This window comes from Podarcis tiliguerta (assembly GCF_965153285.1).
Source record: "Podarcis tiliguerta genome assembly, chromosome: 10".
NCBI classification, from domain to species: domain Eukaryota; kingdom Metazoa; phylum Chordata; class Lepidosauria; order Squamata; family Lacertidae; genus Podarcis; species Podarcis tiliguerta.
This window is the reverse complement of record NC_139543.1, coordinates 73,889,152-73,896,231: the sequence shown is the minus strand read 5'-3', so window position 1 is coordinate 73,896,231 and position 7,080 is coordinate 73,889,152.

Here is a 7,080-nt window from a genome sequence, read left to right as displayed (position 1 = left end):
GCTCTGGACCTGACTTAATTTGAAACCTTTTCCAAAACATATAAATGTTTGGAGTGACAGAGTTTCATTAAAAAACTATGTTCTCGCCTTCCTTTTTTTTATTTCAGCAAGTGAACCATTTTGTTTTATTTTTGTTGACAGCAAATTTTGCAAACCATTTTTTTATATTCTGAGCATGGCTGTGTTGTAATAGCATTATATGTTAGGAAACATCAAACCACCTGATATTTGTTGACAGAATGTTTTTGATGTAATTCTGAGATTCCTGCATGCCCATAAAAAACTTAGTTATTACTATTTTTCATTCATTTGTCACTCATTGTCAGGGGAGTGCCATTGGGACAGGGGAGGGAGGCAGGGGGCTACAGAGAGCCTCCAATGCTTCTGAGGAGCAGCTCCTTGTCCAACGGTGGGGAAAGCCACAGCTCCAGTGCAGCAGAGGGGGACGGGGCAAGCCGAGCGAGGGGAGGGCTTGAAGATGCTACTGAGAGCCCAAGCGCCTCACCTAGCCTGGCCAGCCAGGAAACAGGCACGCCCTTTTGTCGCCCAGTTTGAGCAGAGGGGTGAAGTGTAAGGAGGGGAGGCAGAGATTTGGGGTGTCTAAGTATTTATGCTGGGTGAGACACCAGAAGGGGCCACTCCCGGAATCTGCAATAGACTAAGACGGACATGAACTTTAGCGTTCTGCACTGTAAATAGTTGCACAAATAAAAACTTGCAAAAGACAGGTCGGAGTCCTGCCTGGTTACTCGTGAGCAACCACATCAGCACCTGACACTCATGTTTAAGATAATAGTATTAGAAACAGAATATATATATTTTTTATAAAAGAGCTTCTTCCTGCCCCTGAGAAATTTAAACTTTCCCAGTTTGATAGATCTATTTTTATTTCTCTAATTGATTTGGAATGATTGACTTGACTTAGATCTTCCAAATCTCCAGATTCTCAGATATCCAGCTGAGGTCTCCTCTAATCTACGCTTTCTGCTTCCCATGTGTCTTTGTGTTGGGATACTGCCAGGGAGACAAAGTCCATCATGACTCCACGTCGTCTCCGGACGTCCATTGATCTCCCGTAGACACGCAGTTTCAGCAAGTAGTGACATGAGCTCCAGAAATAGCTTGCCACATTCCAGAACCGATGCACGCTCTATCAGCAGATAATGCACAGCGAAAGATGCACTCAGGAGAGCATTATTTACAAGTTTATTTCTGTGTTGATCAGAACAAAGAAAAACATGACTGCCTGCTTCAGTGTTCTGGCACCGAGAGAGAGAAACGAAAGCAAAGACACAACAGAAACATCCTGTGAAACAGGAAATACGCAGGCTGTGACACAAACATCCTGCTCCCTTTTAAGGTGGAACGGACATCCTAACATCCTCCCCTTTTCCATGTAACCTGTAGTACCTGTGGTTCAACCCAATTGCAACCTCTGTACATAAACCTTAAGTTGTTCTCTGTTAACAACCTTAGACAACAGATCAGCAGGAATTTCATTTCCTGCCATGTAGGACACCCAAATGAGTCCTTTCTGAATACACTCTCTTGCACGATGTAGCTTAATCTGCAAGTACTTGGTTCTTTGCCTGCAACTCTCTGAGTTTGCAAAGCCAAACAGGATCTATTGTCTTGATACACTTGTATAGGACATTTCACAGAAACTCTGATGTCCTTAAACAGTTGCATCAACCATTCACAATCTATGAGTGAAAATGACAGAGCATTGAGTTCTGCTTCACAGGAACTTAGGCTCACTGTCGTCTGCTTCTTGCACAGCCAGTCAAACAGACAGTGGTTGTACATGTAGCATATTCCAGAAGTGCTTGTACCATCCGTGGTGTCACTTCCAAAACTAGCATCTGCAAAGATTTCAAGACCTCCAGTCTTCTGACTGGTGAACCTCAGCCTGTAGTGCATAGTCCCTTTCAAATAGCGGGCTATGCGCTTCAGAGCACTTAGTATAAACCTATTGGATATAGGTAACCCAGATCAGAGGGAAGGTGTCCCACAATGAAGTCATCTAACCTGCTTTTTTTTGGAATTGGGCAGATTACTCAAGCTCTGTGATGAAGCAATCCTTTTCCTCCTTTTGATCATATTAGGGAACAAATGCTGTTCTTATATAGGGCAGCGGAGGGGCCAAGATGGCGACGAAATAAGAAGCGCTTGCCGGAGCTCCCCTTTTCAGTTCATGCTGTAAGTTACTCTGCTCCTATTTTTCTCGAGAAGTTGGCACGATAATGGTTTGATGTTAACGCCAGGAACTCACCCTGTGGAAGCTTGCAATCTCAGCGCCATAAATCTCCTTAATGAGCTTCACTAACAACCTGATTAGCTGTAACTTGGGCAGCCACCGGCCGCGCTTCCCTGGCCTTCCACCAGCTTTTGCTTGGCCTTTGAAGGACTCTTAGATAACCGAGCCGCTCTAGGGGTCCAGCATGACGAACCTAAAACGTGGCCGTACCTCTTCTGTGGAAGACCTTTCTTTTAATGCCTTAGAACCTATGTCTAAGATCTCGAAACCTACTGGGCTGGATTTACCACCTAAGACCTTAGAGCCTTCTATTTCATCGTTGGAGGAGTTTTTCTGCAATCTTGTGCCTCCTTCGCCTGTTACCTTCAAGCAGTTAGATTGCCTACATGATCCTGCAATGACTTCAAACAACCTTTTAAACACTTCCAAGCAGGTAGATTGTCCGCATGACCTCGCAACGACTTCAAATACTCCCTTGCCAGGAGACAAACTGCTGTTGGATATAACCTCCAGCCCAGTCGGCCTCTCTCCTCACTCCAACTCTCACTGTAAATCTTTATGCGATATAGTACACTCAGTGGAGCTGAGGACTTTGCAGAAATATTGCCTGCACTTGGCTGACGAAATAAAGGTGCTATCAGCCTCCGTCAATATGTTAGAGGGAAAACTAAATGCTCTCACCAAAACCTCTACCCCGATTTTGAATCCGCCATCAAATCACCAGGGACCTGATAATCATCAGGCACAGAGCCCAAGTAGGGGGCAGCAGCTAGTAAACCTCCAACTCACCCCTAACAATATATGCTTGAACATCGCTCACTCCTGCTTCCCCTACCATGCCTGGAGAAATTGTAAAGCTGCTGTGATCTCACTGCGAATGTTGACCAGGTCCTACTTGGCCCAGGGTGATCTCCTATCATTAGAATGGTTGCCAGAGACTCCAAAATTTAAGCGCTTGGTGCTCAAGTTCGATTCTCCCAGGCTTCCTACACTTTTGAGCAAACTTCAAAATCGCCTCAACTGGTATGGAATCTTCCCACAAAGATGCTTCTTTAACAACTGTAGGGGCATTATTGGGAAAATCCCAAACTCAGCAAATTTGGTTAGCCGACCTACAAGGAGGATTGAGGATCATGACCGGAATTCGCAGCAACGGTCCCTCCCTATGAACCCCTCCCCACGATTTACTAGCCGACCATCCTACCGGCAAGAAGGGACTGCCTTAAGGGGTAGAGCTTTGACGGATCCAGCCTTGGCCATTATAGATGCACCTAAAAATTGGCAAACGCAAGCCCATGTGGACCCCCCTGCAGCGATAACGATCTCCAATCCTCAAAATGGCTGCATTCCTAGTGCTGATACCATGACGATGCAAGAGACACGGGGAGATCCAGTAGCCCTCTGGACAAACACTGAGGCAGTGGCAAGGCTAAACAAGCTGCTGGAAGCTAACCGAAAAGGATGTCTTTCTTCTGTCTTACATAGTGCTTTCCCATCAACAAGCCTCGATCCTCAAGGCACGACTCCTGTAATTATAGAGCATATGGCAAACGACGAGTCTATGGACTTGTCGGTTAGTAACACCCCCTCGCATCAAGATTTTCTCTTACAGCGATCTATAAATTTGCCCCAGCCACTGGCTGCTCCTGTGCCATGTGATAACTTGAACCTGAAACGCAAACAATCAAAAATCACTGCTTTTTTTCACCCTACTGCCCCTTCACGTAGTGTGCACCCCCATTTGGACTCTTCAGGATTAACCACGCAAGAGAAATCATGACTTGAGGGAATCACAAAGCGGCCTCTTACACTACTATCATGGAATGTGGCTGGTATTAAATCCAAACTGACAGACCCATCATTTGTTGCCTATATAAATGGCAGCCACATCCTTCTATTCCAAGAGTCATGGGCCTGTGAGGACTTCTATCTATCAGGATACAAGGGCTTCTACCTGAATGCCACGCAGAATCCGTTATCACATGGTAGACCGCAAGGAGGCCTGGCTACTTATGTTTCCCTAGCCATAAATCTTCAGGCCAAAAAATCGACATCCAGTCGTCACTTATGTTGGTTATAAAGTTGCAAACAGCAGAGGAAACGATAGTAGTGATCAACATCTACTTATGTCCAATTCATAAGAGAAATTTGGTTGATTTGAGATGGCAGGAAATCCAAGTGACATTGGAAATGCTTTTCGACAAATACACAGAAGCCACTTTTTTGTTGGCGGGAGATTTTAATGGACGCCTGTCACATACTGACCAAATCTTATTCTCTAAATTTAACAAGTGCCCTTCTTCACCTCTTATGACTACAGACCTTTTACCAAGGAAATTCAAAGATAACATAGCCACTTACGCAGGTTTTAAATGCAGGCAAACCTTGCTGGCCCTCAATTTCCTTCTGCTAAATGGGGCAGTCAGCTCTGACTACCCTGCTGAATTCACCTATTGGTCAGGTTCACGTGCATCCACTATTGATTTTGTATGGATATCTCCCGACCTTACCCCTAAAATATCCAGCTTTAAGGTGGCTACAAGACTGGAGAGTGATCACTTCCCTCTAGAAATTTCCTTGACTCTGGCTGACGAACTTGATAGGCACTCCTTTGTGCACCTATCAAATGATCATCTGGAGATAAGACCTACAGCCCTTAAATGGACCTCCAACTCGGCCCAGCAGTTGAACGAACTTCTCTGGTCTGATCAGCTCCAAATAAAAAGGGCTTCCCTTATGCAGGCGGATGAACCTCTACCAATATATGATGATTTAGTAGAACTTCTAAAACCAACACTAGCTCGGCCCCCCACAAAGCGCGGTAAACAGTTTTTCCACAAAAAATGGTTCGATGAGGAATGCAAAAACTTCAAGAATCTTCTGTACAATGAATGGCTGGCATACAGAGCATCAAATGACCCCATGCCAAATAACCGCCTTATCACCCTCAGGAGAAGTTACAAAGCCCTATTAAAGGAAAAGAAGCTCGAGGCAGAAAGAAACAATTGGAACAACCTCTTGATAGCTGCAGAGAATAGAAATCCAGCCCCCTTTTGGCAGTTAATCTCTAGATACCTGGGTAGGCCGCTTGCAAGAATAGAACCCCACATCTCAGCGGACACTTGGGAAAGATACTTCGCCGATCTGTATGCAGCCCATGATGCCTGCGGAGACACGGTGGAGCCGGAAGCACTGCCCGACTGGGACCCAGTTACATGCCCTGAAGTTGAAACTCTCATAGATCGATTTAAAGCAGGCAAGGCCCCCGGTGACGACCTTATATCCATTGATGCCATCAAAGCAAATAAAGATTGGTGGACCCCACTTTTAGCAGCACTTTATACGCATATAAACAAAACAGCAAAATTTCCCTCAAGCTGGAGCTCTGCGTTGATTGTATTAATACATAAGAAAGGCCCACATACAGAGCCGAGCAACTTTAGGCCAATCAGCTTGCTAAATGTTATTGGGAAGATTTACTCGGGATACCTGCTAAACAAACTATCGAAATGGATGGAGGATGACAATATTATTGCCGATGAACAGGCGGGTTTTCGCCCCGGAAGATCTACCATAGACCAAATATTAACCTTGAATCACCTGGCGGAAAAGTATGCCGGCAAAGCCCCAAAGGTTCTTCATGTGGCTTTTATTGACCTTAAGCAGGCATTTGATCGAATCTCTAGAAAGCAGCTATGGTCAAAACTGGCCGCTACAAAGATCGATCTTCGTCTCCTTCATCTGATTATCAGTCTCCATACAAACACCTTTCTGAGAATCAGGCTTGACAATAAAGGCCTAGTCTCCAACCCCGTTACCACCACTAGAGGGGTAAGACAGGGTTGTTTATTGGCCCCAGCATTGTTTAACTTTTACATTAATTCACTGGTGACTCACATGGCCAATGATGCATTCCACCCCCCCAAATTAGCAGGCCGATCTCTGAATGTTCTTCTGTATGCGGATGATGCCGCACTTCTTGCCAGATCCCCTATTGGACTGAGGAGAATGTTGCAAGCTCTACATGAATACTGTGACCAGCATGAGCTCCAACCCAACTATGCTAAGACCAAGATCATGGTCTTCTCTGCCCGACCGAGAATCCATCGATGGTCGATGAACGGGATCCCCCTAGAGCAGGTTAACTGCTTTAAATATCTGGGACAAGTAATACGGTCAAATAGGTCTTTTCTGGCCCATAGAGACTATATAACAACTAATGCATCTAAAGCAGCCATCCAGATTAGATCTCTATATGCTAAGAATCAGGCTCAATCAGTGAAGATAGCTCTGAGACTCTTTCAAATGAAAGTCCTCCCCCTTCTTTTGGTGGGCATCTCTTTAGGCTCCCGTAGGGATTTTTTGAAACTGGATTCTATTCAGACGCGATTCCTTAGAGCCATCCTTAGGATTCCCCCCTCAGTAGCGGGTGCGGTTATGAGATTAGAGGTCGGCTGGCAAGCTCTACGGTACGTGGCCTTGAAGACGAAACTCTGGCTATGGCTAAAGCTTTGTTTTAAACCAGTGGGTATTGCCCCCTTGATATTGAGGGACGATTTCCAATCATCGTGGGAAAAGGAGGTCATTAATGAGGTTCAATCCTGCGGATTGTCTCACCTTTACTTTGAGTCTATGACGTATAATCAAGCTAGAGCTGTGATTTCCCGGAGACTGTGTGACATTGCCAGGCAAGAGGACATAGCCCAGGTAAAACCAGGGATGTTCCTAGGGGACCAGATTTATCGGACCATACCAGCTCCCTACCTTGCAGAAATCCAGTATGTGGAATATCGTAGACTTTTTACAGCGGCTAGATTAAATGT